Source organism: Rutidosis leptorrhynchoides, chromosome 4, assembly GCF_046630445.1.
Source record: "Rutidosis leptorrhynchoides isolate AG116_Rl617_1_P2 chromosome 4, CSIRO_AGI_Rlap_v1, whole genome shotgun sequence".
Classification (NCBI taxonomy): domain Eukaryota; kingdom Viridiplantae; phylum Streptophyta; class Magnoliopsida; order Asterales; family Asteraceae; genus Rutidosis; species Rutidosis leptorrhynchoides.
The window spans coordinates 126,877,009-126,897,482 of NC_092336.1; the positions used below are offsets into that span (position 1 = coordinate 126,877,009).

Genomic DNA, 20,474 nt, shown 5'->3' on the forward strand with positions numbered 1-20,474 from the left:
GCAAAACCCTTGACTGCATTAACGCATAAAGGGAAGAAATTTGAATGGAAGGATGAACAAGAGAAGGCATTTCAGTTATTGAAGAAAAAGCTAACTACGGCACCTATATTGTCATTGCCTGAAGGGAATGATGATTTTGTGATTTATTGTGACGCATCAAAGAAAGGTCTCGGTTGTGTATTAATGCAACGAACGAAGGTGATTGCTTATGCGTCTAGACAATTGAAGATTCACGAGCAAAATTATACGACTCACGATTTGGAATTGGGTGCTGTTGTTTTTGCATTAAAGACTTGGAGGCATTATTTATATGGGGTCAAAAGTATTATATATACCGACCACAAAAGTCTCCAACATATATTTAATCAGAAGCAACTGAATATGAGACAACGCAGGTGGATTGAACTGTTGAATGATTATGATTTTGAGATTCGATACCACCCGGGGAAGGCGAATGTGGTAGCTGACGCTTTGAGTAGAAAGGACAGAGAACCTATACGGGTAAAAGCTATGAATATAATTATTCGTACTAACCTTACTACTCAAATAAAGGAGGCGCAACAGGGGGTTGTAAAAGAAGGAAAGTTGAAGAATGAGATACCCAAAGGATCAGAGAAACATCTTAATATTCGGGAAGACGGAACCCGATATAGGGCTGATAGAATTTGGGTACCAAGGTTTGGAGATGTGAGAGAAATGGTACTTAAGGAAGCACATAAAACCAGATATTCAATACATCTCGGAGCGGGGAAGATGTATAAAGATCTCAAGAAACACTTTTGGTGGCCGGGTATGAAAGCCGATATTACTAAATATGTAGGAGAATGTTTGACGTGTTCTAAGGTCAAAGCTGAACATCAGAAACCATCAGGTCTACTACAACAACCTGAAATCCAGGAATGGAAATGGGAAAACATTACCATAGATTTCATTACTAAATTGCCAAGGACGGCAAGTAGTTATGATACTATTTGGGTAATAGTTGATCGTCTCACCAAGTCAGCACACTTCCTGCCAATGAGAGAAGATGACAAAATGGAGAAGTTGGCGCGATTGTATTTGAAGGAGGTTGTCTCCAGACATGGAATACCAATCTCTATTATCTCTGATAGGGATGGTAGATTTGTTTCAAGGTTCTGGCAGACGTTGCAACAAGCATTGGGGACTCGTCTAGACATGAGTACTGCCTATCATCCATAAACTGATGGACAGAGCGAAAGGACGATACAAACGCTTGAAGACATGCTACGAGCATGTGTTATTGATTTCGAAAACAGTTGGGATCGACACCTACCGTTAGCAAAATTTTCCTACAACAACAGTTATCATTCTAGTATTGAGATGGCGCCGTTTGAGGCACTTTATGGTAGAAAGTGCAGGTCTCTGATTTGTTGGAATGAAGTGGGGGATAGACAGATTACGGGTCCAGAGATAATACAAGAAACTACCGAGAAAATCATCCAAATTCAACAACGATTGAAAACCGCCCAGAGTCGATAAAAGAGCTACGTGGACAGTAAAAGAAAAGATATAGAGTTTGAAATTAGAGAAATGGTCATGCTTAAGGTTTCACCTTGGAAAGGCGTTGTTCGATTTAGTAAACAGGGGAAACTAAATCCAAGGTACATTGGACCATTCAAGATTATAGATCGTGTCGGACCAGTAGCTTACCAACTGGAGCTACCTCAACAACTCACGGCTGTACATAACACTTTCCACGTCTCGAATTTGAAGAAATGTTTTGCTAAAGAAGATCTCACTATTTCGTTGGACGAAATCTAAATCAATGAAAAACTTCAATTCATTGAAGAACCCGTCGAAATAATGGATCGTGAGGTTAAGAGACTTAAGCAAAACAAGATACCGATTGTTAAGGTTCGATGGAATGCTCGTAGAGGACCCGAGTTCACCTGGTAGCATGAAGATCAGATGAAGAAGAAATACCCGCATCTATTTCCAGAAGATTTGTCAACACCTTCAACAGCTTAAAATTTCGGGATGAAATTTATTTAACGGGTAGGTACTGTAGTGACCCGAACTTTTCCATGTTTATATATATTAATTGAGATTGATATTTACATGACTAAATGTTTCCAATGTGTTAAGAAATCAAACTTGTTAAGACTTGATTAAATGAAATAAGTTTCATATAGACAATTGATCACCCAAGTTGACAGGCGATTCACGAATGTTACAAATTTGTAAAAACTACATGTTGTGGTATATATAGATATATATATATATGGTTGACATGAGATTATGATGATTAAGTATCTCACTAAGTATATTAACAATGTGTGATATACATAAGAAATTAGATTACTAAGTTAAGAAACTCGAAATGATATATATAACGATTATCGTTATGATAACGTCTACTAAATACATATGTATCATATTAAGATATTGATACACTATATTTAACATGATAAAATGATATTTAAATATATCATTAAGTGTGTTAACAATGAACTACATATGTAAAAACAAGACTACTAACTCAAGAATTACGAAATGAGACTTATATGTAACGATTATCGTTGTAACGATATTTTAATGTATATATCATATTAAGAGATATTCATACATCATAATATCATGATAACATAATAATTTAACATCTCATTTGATATAATAAACATTGGGTTAACAACATTAATTGAGATCGTTAACTTAAAGGTTTCAAAACAACACTTACATGTAACGACTAACGAAGACTTAACGACTCCATTAGAATGTATATACATGTTGTGTTTTGATATGTATTCTTACACTTTTGAAAGACTTCAAGACACATATCAAAGTACTTCTACTTAAAAAAAATGCTTACAATTACATCCTCGTTCAGTTCATCAACAATTCTACTCGTATGCACCCGTATTCGTACTCGTACAATACACAGCTTTTAGATGTATGTACTATTGGTATATACACTCCAATGATCAGCTCTTAGCAGCCCATGTGAGTCACATAACACATGTGGGAACCATCATTTGGCAACTAGCATGAAATATCTCATAAAATTACAAAAATATTAGTAATCATTCATGACTTATTTACATGAAAACAAAATTACATATCCTTTATATCTAATCCATATACCAACGACCAAAAACACCTAAAAACACTTTCATTCTTCAATTTTGTTCATCTAATTGATCTCTCTCAAGTTCCATCTTCAAGTTCTAAGTGTTCTTCATAAATTCCATAAGTATAGTTTCATAAAAATCAAGAATACTTCCAAGTTTGCAAGTCTACTTCCAAGCTTTCTAATCCATTCCAAGTAATTATCTAAGATCAAGGAACCTTTGTTATTTACAGTAGGTTATCTTTCTAATTCAAGGTAATATTCATATTCAAACTTTGATTCAATTTCTACAACTATAACAATCTTATTTCGAGTGAAAATCTTACTTGAACTGTTTTCGAGTCATGATTCTGCTTCAAGAACTTTCAAGCCATCCAAGGATCCTTTGAAGCTAGATCTATTTTTTCTCATTTTCAGTAGTTTTATCCAGAAAACTTTAGGTAGTAATGATGTTCATAACATCATTCGATTCATACATATAAAGCTATCTTATTCGAAGGTTTAAACTTGTAATCACTAGAACATAGTTTAGTTAATTCTAAACTTGTTCGCAAACAAAAGTTAATCCTTCTAACTTGACTTTTAAAATTAACTAAACACATGTTCTATATCTATATGATATTCTAACTTAATGATTTAAAACCTGGAAACACGATGAACACCATAAAATCGGATATACGCCATCGTAGTGAAACCGGGGGCTGTTTTGGTTTGGATAATTAAAAACTATGATAAACTTTGATTTAAAAGTTGTTCTTCTGGGAAAATTATTTTTCATATGAACATGAAACTATATCCAAAAATCTTGGTTAAACTCAAAGTGAAAGTATGTTTTTCAAAATGGTCATCAAGATGTCGTTCTTTCGACGGAAATGACTACCTCTTTTGTAATTGACATGTAACTTAAATTTTCGACTATAAACCTATACTTTTTCTGTTTGGATTCTTAAATTAGAGTTCAATATGAAACCATATCAATTTGATTCACTCAAAACGGATTTAAAATGAAGAAGTTATGGGTAAAACAAGATTGGATATTTTTGATCATTTTAGCTACGGGAAATGTTTAACAAATCTATACAAATCATATCATAGCTAACTTATATTGTATTATACATGTATTCTAATATATAATGTAATCTTGGGATACCATAGACACGTATGCAAATGTTTTGACATATCATATCGACCCATGTATATATATTATTTGGAACAACCATAGACACTCTATATGCAGTAATGTTGGAGTTAGCTATACAGGGTTGAGGTTGATTCCAAAAATATATATACTTTGAGTTGTGATCTAGCCTGAGACGTGTATACACTGGGTCGTGTATTGATTCAAGATAATATATATCGATTTATTTCTGTACATCTAACTGTGGACAACTAGTTGTAGGTTATTAACGAGGACAGCTGACTTAATACACTCAAATCTTTAAAATATAATAAAAATAGTTGTAATTATATTTTGATCATACTTTAATATATATGTACATATTTGTATAGGTTCGTGAATCGATCCGTGGCCAAGTCTTATTTTCGAGGAAGGAAATATCTGTGAAAGTGAGTTATAGTCCCACTTTTAAAATCTAATATTTTTGGGATGAGAATACATGCAGGTTTTATAAATGATTTACAAAATATACACAAGTACGTGAAACTACATTCTATGGTCGAATTATCGAAATCGAATATGCCCCTTTTTATTAAGTCTGGTAATCTAAGAATTAGGGAACATACACCCTAATTGACGTGAATCCTAAAGATAGATCTATTGGGCCTAACAAACCCCATCCAAAGTACCGGATGCTTTAGTACTTCAAAATTTATATCATATCTGAAGGGTGTCCCGGAATGATGGGGATATTCTTATATATGCATCTTGTTAATGTCGGTTACCAGGTGTTCACCATATGAATGATTTTTATCTCTATGTATGGGATGTGTATTGAAATATGAAATCTTGTGGTCTATTGTTACGATTTGATATATATAGGTTAAACCTATAACTCACCAACATTTTTGTTGACGTTTAAAGCATGTTTATTCTCAGGTAAATACTAAGAGCTTCCGCTGTTGCATACTAAAATAAGGACAAGATTTGGAGTCCATGTTTGTATGATATTGTGTAAAAACCACATTCAAGAAACATATGTAGATGTAATATATTTCTATTGTAAACCATTATGTAATGGTCATGTGTAAACAGTATATTTTAGATTATCATTATTTGATAATCTACGTAATGCTTTTAAAACCTTTATTGATAAAATAAAGGTTATGGTTGTTTTAAAAATGAATGCAGTCTTTAAAAAATGTCTCATATAGAGGTCAAAGCCTCGCAACGAAATTAATTAATATGGAACGTTTATAATCAATATGAATGGGACATTTCACATAGGAGAGTCGTGTGATTTGATTTTCCATAGCTACGTAAGCGTAACCTCGATTCTTCAATATCTTTTATTCTAAACATATGAACGGTCCTTCTCTGCATAGAGTAACAAATTCGGTATTTGAATATGTTTGATTATTTGAACATTTACCTTCGTGTGACCATTTTCCGCATTTATAACATCTTTCAAGGTGTCGTGCTCTTCTTTTTGTTGCGGATTTTGATTTTCCTTTACCAAAATGTATCTTATGATGATCTTTCATGAGTTCTTTTCTTACTCCGTCCATTTTGCCTCTTATGAATGATACCAGCTCACTCGGAAGTGTGTCATTATTACGTTTAGTAATCATAGCGTGTAGCATTAGACCATGGTTCAGATCAAAGGAATTCTTCATCTCGTAAAACCTAAAAAAATAAAAATTCAGAATGGGGGGAGAAGACTAGTTCTTTAGGGTCTGCTAGGGAAAGACCATTCGGATTCCATTCTCGGAGACTACACGAAAACAGAATATCTAACTCTAACAGAAATATATATTACCCTAAAAAGATTCGAACCTTCCCACACTTAGTTAGTTGTGGTGTCGAAATTGTGATTAACTTCATCTTCAACTTCCATTAAATTATCTATGTAATGTTTAACTCTGTGACTATTAACCTTAAATTCAATCCCATTTGAATTTATTAACTCTACTGTTCCGTATGGAAAAACTCTTTTGACTATGAATGGTCCAGACCATCTTGATTTCAATTTTCCAGGAAATAGCTTGAATCGTGAATTGAAAAGAAGAACTCTATCTCCTTCTTTAAATTCTTTTGAACTTCTGATTCTTTTATCATGCCATTTCTTCGTTCTTTCTTTATAGATTAACGAATTTTCATATGCTTCATGTCTTAATTCTTCTAATTCATTTAGTTGACTTAACCATAGACGTCCGGCTTCATGTAAATCAAGATTACATGATTTCAAAGCTCAAAATGCTTTGTGTTCAATTTCTACTGGAAGGTGACATGCTTTTTCGTAAACGAGTTTAAAAGGTGTGGTTCCAATTGGAGTTTTGTAGGCTGTTCTAAAAGCCCAGAGTGCATCCTCCAATTTCATGGACCATTCCTTCGGATTTGATCCTACGATTTTCTCTAAAATACGTTTTAAAGCTCGGTTGGTATTTTCAACTTGTCCACTTGTTTGTGGATGATAAGCGGTTGATATTTTATGAGTTACTCCATATCTTTTCAGAACTTTCTCAAGTTGATTGTTACAAAAATGAGTACCCCGATCACTTATTAAAGCTTTCAGTGTTCCAAACCTAACAAAAAGACGTTTTAAAAAGTTGACTACAACTCGTGCATCGTTAGTCGGGAGAGCTTGTGCTTCCGCCCATTTAGATACATAATCAATGGCAACGAGAATGTAGAGATTATTATGAGATTTTGGAAATGGACTCATAAAGTCAATACCCCAAACGTCAAATACTTCACATACTTGAATGATATTTTGTGGCATTTCATCACATTGACTTATTTTTTCGGCCCTTTGACAAGCATCACAGAATTTGCAAAGAAGGTGTGCGTCTTTGAAAATTGTAGGCCAATAGAATCCAGCGTCGTAGACTTTTCTTGCTGTGAGTTGAGGCCCATAATGCCCTCCTGTTGGTCCTGTGTGACAATGGTTTAAGATTTGACTAGCTTCATCCCCGAATACACATCGGTGTATTATTCCATCAGGACAACTTTTAAATAAATGTGGATCTTCCCAGAAATAGTGTTTTATATCACTAAAGAATTTCTTTCGTTTTTGGTACGACAACCCTTTTTCAAGGAATCCACATACTAAGTAGTTTGCATAGTCTACAAACCATGGAATTTCACTATAATCTATCTTCAATAGATATTCATCAGGAAAGTTATCTTGTATGGCCGATTCATTGAGAACTTCTAATTCAGGATTTTCAAGACGAGAAAGATGATCAACTGCGAGATTTTCTGCTCCCTTTTTGTCTCGGATCTCAATATCGAACTCTTGTAAGAGTAAGATCCAACGGATTAATCTTGGTTTAGCATCTTGTTTTGAAAATAGGCATCTAAGAGCAGAATGGTCGGTATAAACCACCGTTTTAGCTAGAACGAGATATGAACGAAATTTGTCAAATGCAAAAACAATAGCAAGGAGTTCTTTTTCAGTAGTTGATTAATTTGTTTGTGCTCCTTGTAACGTCTTACTAGCGTAATAAATAGGTTGAAATCATTTTTCAATTCTTTGTCCTAAAACGGCTCCCATTGCAAAATCACTTGCATCGCACATAAGTTCAAACGGTAAATTCCAATTTGAAGTTATCATGATCGGTGCATTAGTGAATTTTTCTTTAAGAATATTAAAAGATTTGATGCATTCATCTGAAAAGTTGAATGGAGCATCCTTTTATAGGAGTTTATTCATAGGAGTGGCAATTTTAGAAAAATCTTTTATGAATCGTCGGTAAAAACCGGCATGCCCTAGAAAACTCCTAACTCCACTAACATTGGTGGGATGTGGAAGTTTAGCAATTACATCTACTTTAGCTCTATCCACTTCAATTCCTTCCTTTGAAATTTTATGACCAAGAACGATGCCTTCTTTAACCATGAAATGGCATTTCTCCTAATTAAGAACTAGATTTGATTGTTCGCATCTAATAAGCATTCGTTCAAGATTAACTAGACATGATTCAAATGTATCACCGAAGACTGAAAAGTCATCCATGAAAACTTCCATGCATTCTTCTATCATGTCATGAAAAATCGCCATCATGCACCTTTGAAAGGTCGCAGGGGCGTTGCAAAGTCCAAATGGCATGCGTTTGTAAGCAAAAGTACCATAAGGGCATGTGAAAGTGGTTTTCTCTTGGTCCTCGGGTGTTATTGGAATTTGAAAGTATCCGTAAAAACCGTCAAGAAAACAATAGTAACTATTTTCGGCTAATCTTTCCAACATTTGATCAATGAAAGGTAAGGGAAAATGATCTTTTCTGGTGGCGTCATTTAATTTTCTATAATCAATACAAACACGTCATCCTGTTACAGTCCTAGTAGGAATAAGCTCATTTTTCTCATTTGTGATGACAGTCATGCCACCCTTTTTAGGTACGCATTGAACTGGACTTACCCATGGACTATCAGAGATTGGATAAATTAAACCTGCATCAAGCAGTTTAATAATTTCTTTCTTAACAACATCTTGCATATTAGGATTTAGTCTTCGTTGGCGTTGCACATATGTTTTATGACCTTCTTCCATAAGGATTTTATGTGTGCAATATGAAGGACTTATTCCTTTAATATCATGAATTTTCCATGCAATAGCTGGTTTATGAGCTTTTAACACATAAATGAGTTGAGATTTTTCATTTTCAGTAAGAGAAGACGATATTATTACAGGTAATTCAGATTCACCATGTAAATAAGCATATTCCAAATGGTTTGGAAGTGTCTTTAACTCTAATGTCGGTGGTTCTTCTATCAATGATTTGTATCGATATCTGTCTTCCTCTTTTAGCATTTGAATTTCTTCTATTGTTGGTTCATATTCATTAGCCATGAGTGCGACTAACATTTCAGCTTCATCAATTGGTTCAATTCCTTCTCCTAAAGAACATTCTCCTGTTCCTTGTAATTCTGGAAATTCTTCTAACAATTCTGCATGTGAATCTATGGTTTGAATATAATAACATGTATCATCTGCAGATTGCGGTTGTTGCATGGCTCTATCAACAGAAAAGGTAACACTCTCGTCTTCTATACTTAGGGTCAGTTTCTTACCAAACACGTCTATTATTGCTTTAGCCGTGTTTAAGAATGGTCTTCCTAATATGAGAGGCATTCGAGAATCGTCTTCCATGTCCAGAATAACAAAATCTACTGGAAATACTAGAGTACCAACTTTAACTAGCATGTTTTCCATTATCCCTCTAGGATATTTTACTGATCGATCGGCTAGTTGTATACTTATTCGTGTTGGTTTCAATTCTCCAAGGTCTAGTTTAGCGTATAATGAATACGGCATTAAATTTATACTAGCACCTAAGTCTGTCAATACTTCTATTGAACTAAGACTACCCAGAAAACATGGAATTGTGAAACTTCCTGGATCAGATAGTTTTTCTGGTATCTTATTCAACAACACTGCAGAACAATTAGCATTCATAGTAACAGCCGAGAGTTCTTCCATTTTCTTTCTATTTGTGATTAGATCTTTCAAGAATTTGGCATATCTTGGCATTCCTGAAATTACATCAATGAAAGGAAGATTTACATTTATTTGTTTAAACATATCCAAGAATTTGGATTGCTCGGCTTCAAGTCTTTCTTTTCTCATTTTACTCGGGTAAGGAAGTGGTGGTTGGTATGGTTTAACATAAGGTTTAGCCTTAACTGTGTTTTCTTCATTAACCTTTTCAACTACCGGTTCTGTTTCCTTCTCTTGATCAGCTTGTGGTTCTTGTGGAGTAGGAATAGAGTTATCAGAAATTACAGGTATTTCAGGTGGTTTAAGTGTAATACCACTTCTCGTGGTAATGGCTTTAGCTGTTTCATTCCGGGGGTTAGCATTTGTATCGCTAGGTAGACTTCCCGGTTTTCTTTCACCTATCAACCTTGCTAGGTTACTTACTTCTTGTTCCAAATTTTGAATAGAAGCTTGTTGATTTCTAAATGCTTGAGCATTTTGTTCATTGGTTTGTTTCTGAAATGTGAAAAACTGCGTTTGAGATTCAACTAGCTTCGACATCATATCGGTTTGTGGTGGTTTATTTTGAAAAATAGGTCTTTGCTGATTGTAAGTATTATTAGGTACTTGTTGATTACTAGGACCTTGTTGGTTGTTGTATGGAACATTCTGGTTATAATTCTGGTTTTGATTGTAGATTGGTCTTGGCGGTTGATAATTATTCTGGTAATTATTTCCAGGCCTTTGGTTCATGTATGAAACATTCTCTCTTTGTTCCATTGTTTGTTCAATACTGAGACAATCTTTTGTCAAATGTGGTCCTCCACACTGCTCACAAATAATTCGTATTGAGTGAATATTTTTAGTCATCTTTTCCATTCGTCTCTCGACAGCATCTATCTTTGCAGAAATGGAATCAAAGTCATGGCTAGAATCGGCTCTAGCTGCTTTAGATGATCTAACGATATCTTTTTCTTGGTGCCACTCATGTGAGTGGGAAGCAGTGTTATCAATAATTTTGTAAGCTTCAGTTGCAGTTTTCTTCATAATGGAACCACCAGCTGCTATATCGATGTCTTTTCTTGTAGTGATGTCGCATCCTTGGTAGAATATTTGTACTATTTGATAAGTGTCTAAACCATGTTGCGGACATCCTCTCAATAAATTTCCAAATCTTGTCCATGTCTCATATAGAGTTTCATTTGGCTTTTGCGTGAACGTAACTATTTCTCCTTGAAGTCTCACGGCTTTAGATGCCGGAAAGAATTGTTTAAGAAATTTTTCAACTAAAACATCCCATGTATCAATCGCCCCTTCAGGTAACGATTCTAACCAATCTTTGGCTTCTCCCTTTAAAGTCCAGGGAAATAACATGAGATATATCTGTTCATCCTAAACTTCTCGGATTTTAAATAGTGTACAGATCCTATTAAAGGTACGAAGATGTTCGTTTGGATCTTCCTTCGGGGCACCACTAAATTGGCATTGATTAGTTACCATGTGTAGGATTTGTTCTTTGATTTCATAATCTGGCGCATTAATGTCTGGTTGAGTAATTGCGTGACCTTGGCCAGTGCGTTTAGCTCGCATTCGGTCTTCCATACTTAGAGGTTCCAGATTTTCCATAATTGAATTTGTTGAATCTGAATCACTACAGGATTCTGATTTAATGGTTTGTTCCTCGACAATCTCCGTTTGAATGATTGGTGGTTCCGGAGGAAAGATTAGTGGTTCAGGATCTCTGAATTGTCCCTGAATATCCTCCGGATTCTTAATTGTGAGGTTGGGTTCAAAAAATGGATTATCGGAAATTTGAATTGGAGTACTTGGTCGACTGGATGAAGATTCTAAAGAAAAATCAACGGCAACAATATTGGCTAGATGTCTTGATCTGGTTACAAGTGGTGAACGTATGAAAGGTGGTGAACGTTTTGCTCGGTGCATTCACTGAATATCCTATTAGTTATAAAAGATAAAAATTATATAAGTTATCAAATTAATAGACTTTTCTGATTTTGCCCACGTTTCAAATAGCCAATAGATGCAGAAGGTAGCCAGGACCCTTTAAATCGGAAGCCCACAACTCGCCACTAACAAATCCAACTATTACTACGAACCAGAAAATTTTGGATGTCTATCAATTTAACCGCTTAAAATAATTTTTCGTTGAAATTTAAAGAAATTTTAGAGAAGAAATAGAAAAAAATCTAAGTCCTAAAAACTAGAGCGTCGAGAAATAAGAAAGAAAAAAAGCACGTCGAAAAACGTCGAAAAATAAAAGGTCGAAAAATAATAAAAAGAACGTAGCGCGTCGAAACTTAAAAGTCTAAAAACTAAGAATTAAAAGTTGCGTCTAAAAGTATTAAAGCTTAAAATGAATTCTATATCCAAAACGGTAATAACTTAAAAAAATACTAAAATCTTAAAACGGGGTCGCAAAATTCTAAAGCACCTAAATCTTAGTCTAAAGAAAAAGCACTTAAGGGATTTTACGGCAAAGCCTAAAAATCTAGAAATAAAAATAACTACGGCAAAAACTAAGTTTAAAACTAGTTACGAGCGATAAAAATACAAATTACGTACTAAATAATAAAAATATACAATTTATAAAAAGAGACAAAAATGATAAAATTACTAATTTTTATAAAAATATTATTTTTATATTATTTATTTTATAAAAGTATTAATTTTATAATTTAATAAAACTAGTTATAATACAAAATTAATTCAAACTTAAATTACAAATTAAAACTAAAAACTAAACTAAATATTAAAATAAACTAAAACTAATTAGGGTTTATAATTATAATAATTAAATTATACCCGTAATTAATGCAGAACTAGGTCAAATTGGACGTGTCAGAACCTCACATGCGGTCGCATGGATTTTACGGCTTGGGATCATGCGATCGCATGAGATCGGATACCAGGCCTGAAATAAAAACTTATATTTTTATAAACTAAAAATAGAAATAGAAATATTTTTAATTTATATATTTTGAACAATTCTTAAAAATATATATATTTTGTTTTTCTTTTTATATTTTTGTATTTTTAATATTTAAAACGTATTTTTACAAAAGCGTATTTTTACAAAAGTAAACTAAGAATTTTTTTAAAATCTTTTTTTTTATAGCGTTTCGCTTCCAGCGTTTAAGCAGTTCCCCGGCAGCGGCGCCAAAAATACTTGATGTGCGTAGAGGTGTATACGAAATAGTTATATTTTTATTGCGAAATACTATTAAATACGACACAATTTTACACAAGTTATTTATTTATTTATAGAGTGGATATACCTAAAACTTTCTACAACACTTATAGGCAGTGTACCTAATCGTACAGTAGTGTAGTTTTTAGTAAGTTCGGTTCATTCCACAGGGAGCTAGCCAAGTTTAACGCTATATTTTTAAAAACTATATTTGTATATAAATATATATAAGCATAATAATAACTTAGCTACGAGACATTAATTTAAAAAGGTAGAACATAACTTACAATAATTAATAATGGCGTAGCGTTACACGGACAGAATTTCGACTTACACACTTACAACATTCGCTAACATACCCTTATTAATAAAATTAAAATTAAAATTAAAATTATAATATATATATATATATATATATATATATATATATATATATATATATATATATATATATATATATATATATATATATATATATATATATATATATATATATATATATATATATATATATATATATATATATATATATATATATATATATTACGTTGAGAGATAGAGAGTGAATTAGGTGTAAACATTCGACCGAAAATGCTGAAATTTATAGATGTGGCCAGGCATCTGCTGCCATGCGATCGCATGAATTTTTCACTTCCAGGCCATGCGATCACATGGCCTGCTTTTCCAGCTCACATTGATTTGTTTTCTTGTTTGCCGACGATTTTATTAAATAATATATAATATATATATATATATATATATATATATATATATATATATATATATATATATATATATATATATATATATATAATTTTAAGAATTAATTATATATTATATTATATTCATGTGCATAGTTGACTTGTACTTTTTAGTCCGTTGCGTCGAGCGTTGAGAGTTGACTCTGGTCCCGGTTCCGGATTTTCGAACGTCCTTTCGTACTATTTAATATCTTATACTTTGCGTTTTGCGACTCGTACTCTTGTAATTTTGAGACGTTTCTCATCAATAATTTGAACCACTTTGATTGTACATTGTACTTTTTAGCTTTTTGGTCGTTTGCGTCTTCAATTCGTCGAATTTGTCTTTTGTCTTCACCTTTTATTATTTAAACGAATATCACTTGTAAATAGAACAATTGCAACTAAAAGCTTGTCTTTCTTGAGGGATAATGCTATGAAATATATGTTCGTTTTTAGCATTATCATATGTATATATATATGTTGGTAAGTAAATGGGGACCCGGATATCCATGAGGATATGCACTATTTATTTGTAAATGGGGACCCGTCGATTATGTGTCCGGATTTGGGATGAATTTTTTTAATTGTGTCGGGTCCGAAATTTTCTATACTCTGCCCGATGTCATCCCTAGACGAAATCTAAAATCGATTACTTGAACTTCCACACTATCCAATCCAGCCAAAACCTAAAACACAACGTTTTTAGAGTCTGAATTCGAATATAAATATTAATCTACTTTATCAGCAACATAATCCAAGTTAATCCTCAGATCAGCAAGTGTAGCCAGTTCGTAGTACTACAGTTACCCATGATATTAAAAAGAATGAATAACAAAACTCAACCACTTAATTGCATTCATCAGTAGAATGTTAACAGTTCATGAATCAACCAGTGCAAAACATGTTTCGATCAACTCAACCACTTAATAATAACTAGTAAGAAGCCCGAGGCGAGCGTTGCAGCTTCAGAATGGAATAAACAGTGCAGATATATATATATATTCCTTAACTTAGATACGTATAGTTATATATTTCCATGCTGATATTTACAAAAGATACAAACATTATAGCGTAGATACCGTTAACATACAAACGTTATAGCAGTTAAACAAAATGAGGTTTACAAAAGTTTGCTTTTGTGCAGAGCTGTTTTTATAGTTGCAGCCTAATACAGAAACATGAAAGAGCAGGTTTCATGAAAGTATGACCTTAAATTTTCTTTGTACCAGAATGATGCATTTCAATGAATACAAACGCTGGAACAATCACCCAAATCACGATAGACGTACAGAAGATGCACCTATTCAACGCAAATGCAGAACTTAAATTAATAATGAACAATCAAAATGAGAAATTTAGTTAATAGTAATAAAAATGTAATTAAAAAAACAGAGTATACTACCGTCCTGATGGGTCAGCAGCTGACCACAACTTTCTGGACCACTGTCGTCTGACGTAGGAGTGTGAGAAGATGTAACTCGATGAATGACAATGTCAGATGCTGGCGATTAATCAACATGTTAAAAAATAAATTTAAAAATTTAGCATAGAAAAAAAATTAAACTTTAAAAATCACAATTAAATGTGTACCAATTGAAGACCTTTGAGAATAAATAAAAGAAGTAGATACAATATGTAAAAGCAAAACAAAAAACACAATTAACACACAATATGTAGCGTAATTGTATATGTAAAAGCAAAACAAAAAACACAATTGACACAATATGTAGCGTAATTATTTGAACAAAACATGTTTCGATCAACTCAACCCGTATTTTTTTACCCTTATTAATTGGATGAAAACTGTTATGATCCGAATATGTTTTCACATGCCACCCAACCTGCTTATTTGCCACCTCTATCCATATATATGAAATTGAACATGTACCTTATTCTTCAACAAAATGTTATATTAATGAACATTTGTTCACAAAACGCAGCTGCCATGATGCAATGAACGCACACCGATTATATGAAGTAAGACTAAAATCAGCAAAATGGTATGTGATAACTATATCTGCAACTTTATACACATACTCAAATACTGCCTGAAATAAGAACCTGAAAGCAAAACAGAGAAAACTGAAATGAAACAATTCAACAGTAGCCTAATAAGAAAAAAAAAACTATATGAATTGCTCCAATTAGTAAATCTCACTGCGAATCCGGACTCAAATGTTGCCAGATTGTGAATAAAATTTCGTATCTGTAAACAAACACAAAGTTAGACTATTTTTATGGATCTTGCGCAACGTTTTCAATAATTATATATTATTTTACCTTTTCAATGATGGTATGTTTAACCAAAACAGTATCAATAAAATTTTACATTCAACACAAATAACTGATATCTCGGTAACAATGCGAGCAAAAAAATTCAACACATTCACGAGAAAAAAATCCTATCGATACAATTACCACTTTCCATCACATTTCTCTTAGCCTCCTCCCCACCTGACACATACGCATGCTTAAACCTAATAGCATTCACACTAAGAGCGTTACCAGAGGAACATTGACTATTTCCCTCCTTCTTTTGCCTTTTCTTACTTGGCATGAGATCCAGTAATAGTATTACACAGTACTATAAATTAGGAAGTCGAATCTTCAAGAAACAAACAGTCATAAAATACACTTAACAACATAATAAGAAGCAAGCCAACACACATGGAATAAACATAAAATTTACTTTAAAGATTAACAGTTGGTTCAAGGATCACCAAATAGTGAATCCGTTTTATGTTAAAAACTCAAAACATATAACATGGTATATACATTCAATAACAATGAAAAGCATCAATTATCCAAGAATATTGATTATTAACTAAAAAGGCATAACAAGAACAAATATCTCCAAATTATAAATAAACATCCAACAACCTAACGAACAAACTTGAAAAAAAAAAAAAAAAAAAAAAACGCAACAACATTAAATTAAATGAGGATAATCAGATGACCTAAAACGGATTATGTAAAAGGTCAACGAAAAACAGAGGCAGTACGTGGAAAGCTCGAAAGGTTAGTGAAAGCCCTAATTTTATGCTGCAATCAAACTAACCCAACAAATACCCAGATCGCATAGTCACCAGTCTACCAAAGTAAGCAGAAATCGAAGGGAAAAATAAGAGCCTAATGAAACCCTGAGCGTTCTTCCACAATCGTAATCCACAAATTTCTTTATTATATCCTTACATCATCTTTCTCATCAATTTAATTAAATTATCCAAGAGAACATGCATGTATTAATTGGAGAACAAAATACAGTTAGTTGTGTACCTTGAGCGACGATTGTTCCCTCAAAATTGAGTTGTTAATTGGTTGCAACACGAGAAAAGAACGACGATTACATAATTTTATTAGTTGATTCAACGGAGGTTGATTACGATTGAGATGATTGAGGTGAGTTAGGGTAAGCCATTGAAGTTTTGTTATGACTTCACTCACTGACTCACTCAGGGTGAATGTACCAAGTATGTGTGAAGAAACGTTATTCATCCACGTTTTTTTCACTAACGAATGGATTAGAAATTAAAAACACTAGATTACGATAATTTTTGTGAGACAACCTCACACAAAACGAAAGGGTATACCTAGGATGTTAGGAGTTATTATAATTATAATTATAATTATAATATAATATAGAGTTATTATAATTATAATTATAATTATAATTATAATATAATATAATATAATATAATATAAAGTGTGTTCGGTTTTGCTCTACGGCGTTCTTCATATGTTGTCATGGATCGTCGACGCTAGGGATGGCATCAGGATAGGTTTAGATAATCTCATACCCGAACCCGATTAAAAATCCCATCCAAAACCTGTTAGAGTACGAACCGAGTTAAACAAACGAAGGATCATGCTCGAATAGCAACTCGCGAACGCGAGAATGATGATGGCTTGAAGCTCGCGATCGCCAGAAAGGGTCTGGGTGGCTAGATTTTTCTAGAACGTGTTAACTTGCTCACATAGCTGTTTCCTTGTTTGTTTTCTCCTATAAATACCCCATATGTAACCTATAAAATGACACCACTAATTTAATCAATAAAAAACTCTCTTTGGTTGGCCGATGGTTAAAGTAATCATCTTTGATTATATATAACCTCATTAAGTTCTCTTGTTTTTATTCTTGCTATTTTCTTCGTGTTCATCACATATTTTCGTTTATTGTAAGTGAGTTTGATAATTTTGGGTTATCAAGTGTTGTTAAGGCTCACCTAGTCGTTTCCTAACAAAACCCGGCGCGGCCTTTTTGGGTCCCATTTTAGTTACTGACTAGCCGGTAAACGGGTTTTCTATGGGCATTTGGGTCCTAATTTACTTACAAGCTATTGAGTAAACGGGTTTTTTCAAGGGAATTCGAGTATTTGTTTCGGGTATACATGTCGGATAATCGGGTATACGGGCCGAGTAATCAGGTTTACGTGTCAGGTTATCGGGCGGGGTATATGGACTCGAGTTTTTTTTGGTATACACGACAGGTAATCAGGTTTTTGTCTAAAACCATCTTCAGACCCACACCCGCGATAAACCATCTGCTTACCCGGCCCTAGACTCATTTATCCGGCTCTATACTTATTTACCAAGTCCAAACCAGGCCCAAAAATAGAGTTTCGGGTTTTCTCATATGGTACGGGTTTTTTTGTCATCCCTTTTTGACGCAAGTAGACATGGATGGTTTGATATTCAAAGGGTGTTATTTCTTTGTTTCAACATGTTCCAAAGTAGGTAGGAGCGATACAATAGATATTTCAGTTGTTGTGGTTTGAACATGTTTATCACAACGTATTTTTTTAAGTAGAGCATAAGATCTATTCAAGACTCGTTCGATAGAGTATGTAATCTATAACTCAATTGATCTTTTTGAATCGTCTTATTTACTTAATTTTTAATATATACTTTTCGAAAGAAAAAAAACAATATATCTATATTCTATATATTCTTATAAATCTCTAAAATGATGATGTCATCATTTCACTAATTACTCTTTAATTTATGTAATGATGATGTCATTATTTTATATTAATATTAATTTCAATTAAAAAATACAAAATAAAAAAATAAATGCTGATAATATATGAATGCCGATTTGAAAAGCAAAAATAATTAATAAAAATATCATTTAATATTTAATACAATATCACTGTTTTATAAATATATATCTAAGGAGTATCTCCACCATATATTATCATAACTATTTTTCTCAATCTGTACAAACCTTTTCAACTCTTTTTCTCAATCTCCATCATATTATCCGATAACCTTTTGTTTCTAAAAAGCAGGTACAAACCTTCATGTCATTGTTAATGGTTTTTCAAATAATTATTATCTTTTAAGTGTTGTTTGATGAAATTTATCACACCTTGAATGTTTTATTATTATATGTTTGTTAAACAACGAGAATCTGAAAACAATAACATACATTAAATCATATTGTGACTATTTAAAATGAAGGTATATAGTATGATAGAAGAATTAAAAAATAATCATGATTTTCGCAGGTTGAACCAGGTATTTTGAGTCCTCTTTTAATGTTAAATAAGTACCATTTATGACAAGAAAATAGTAATTGTAATGAAAATTGGAGGAGGATGGTGGGAGAATTAATGTAGTTCATTTATTCTGACCAAGTTAATAATGACAAGTTTTTTACTCGAAATTTGTGATCACACGGGTCATAAAGCTAAATGACTTTAGCATTTACATTCACTTAATACCTAAAATATATTATTAAACTGTTTCATTTAAATAACCCCGCAGTTCTACGGGTCACTTCACTAGTAGTAATCTAAAATGTTACTTTACTTTTATAACATTAAAGTCAAAATAGTATAATTACATCTTTGCTTTTTGAAAAGCTCCATAATACTCTAACTTATATGGATGTGGATCCATCATAACAATTTTATTCTTATTTGTATCGGTTTTCAATTTTCATGCCCTAGAGATGGCAATGGATCAGATATGAATCGGGTGACGCCGTATCCATATCCATATCCATTTATTTTTTATTCATTCATATTCATATCCATATCCATTTAGTTTCAGGTCATTCATCCATATCCATATTCAGTGAATAAAACGCGTTAATGGATATCCAATGGATATTAAAATTTTGTTATAATATTTTCTGATATGCGATTAAAATAAAAACGTAGTATAGCAAAATGATTATAACATAACAAATCAAAATCTATCCATAAGAATGTGTAATATTTGCCGAAGATATAACATAAATTGTTAAATTTCCTATAAAACATTGAATATGAAAAATTAAATGTTAAATTTGTAAGTTTATTTTGTTAGATATACGTGTTTTATTGTAATATATTGTGATGACCCGGAGATTTCCGATCAAATTTAAACTTAATCTTTATATATTTTTAACATGATAAGCAAAGTCTGTATTGTTGAGTCTCGAAAGTTTGGAACATATTACATGAATGTAATTGCCCTTTGACTATACCCGACGATTCATGAATCACTTGTTGTAATTAGATATGTAATATATATATATATATATATATATATATATATATATATATATATATATATATATATATATATATATATATATATAATACAATATAATTACTATACATAAGTAATATTATATATAATGTAATATATATATATATATATATATATATATATATATATATATATATATATATATAAACGTACAAATGATAAATATTTAATATATATTATCATATAACATTAATAATTAAATTTAATTACAAGTTTGAATATAATTGTTATATTATTAGCATTTCTTATATTATAAATATTAAAAATTAATATTTGTACTATTAAAATTATAATTTGATGTA

At 32.3% G+C, this 20,474-nt stretch overlaps 1 long non-coding RNA gene across 2 annotated transcripts; it reads right to left on the reverse strand.

The window, feature by feature from the left end:
• Positions 1-14,661: 14,661 nt before the first annotated feature.
• LOC139843317 (uncharacterized) lies at positions 14,662-17,117 on the reverse strand. Of its 2 annotated transcripts, XR_011757507.1 has the most exons (4): positions 16,912-17,115; positions 15,794-15,841; positions 15,038-15,696; positions 14,662-14,935 (listed from the first exon to the last, which is right to left on the reverse strand). It is a non-coding gene; the product is annotated as an uncharacterized lncRNA (long non-coding RNA). The 2 variants fall into 2 exon arrangements; XR_011757506.1 differs by having other exon boundaries at positions 15,038-15,841; positions 16,912-17,117.
• Between the last annotated feature and the right edge of the window lie 3,357 nt (positions 17,118-20,474).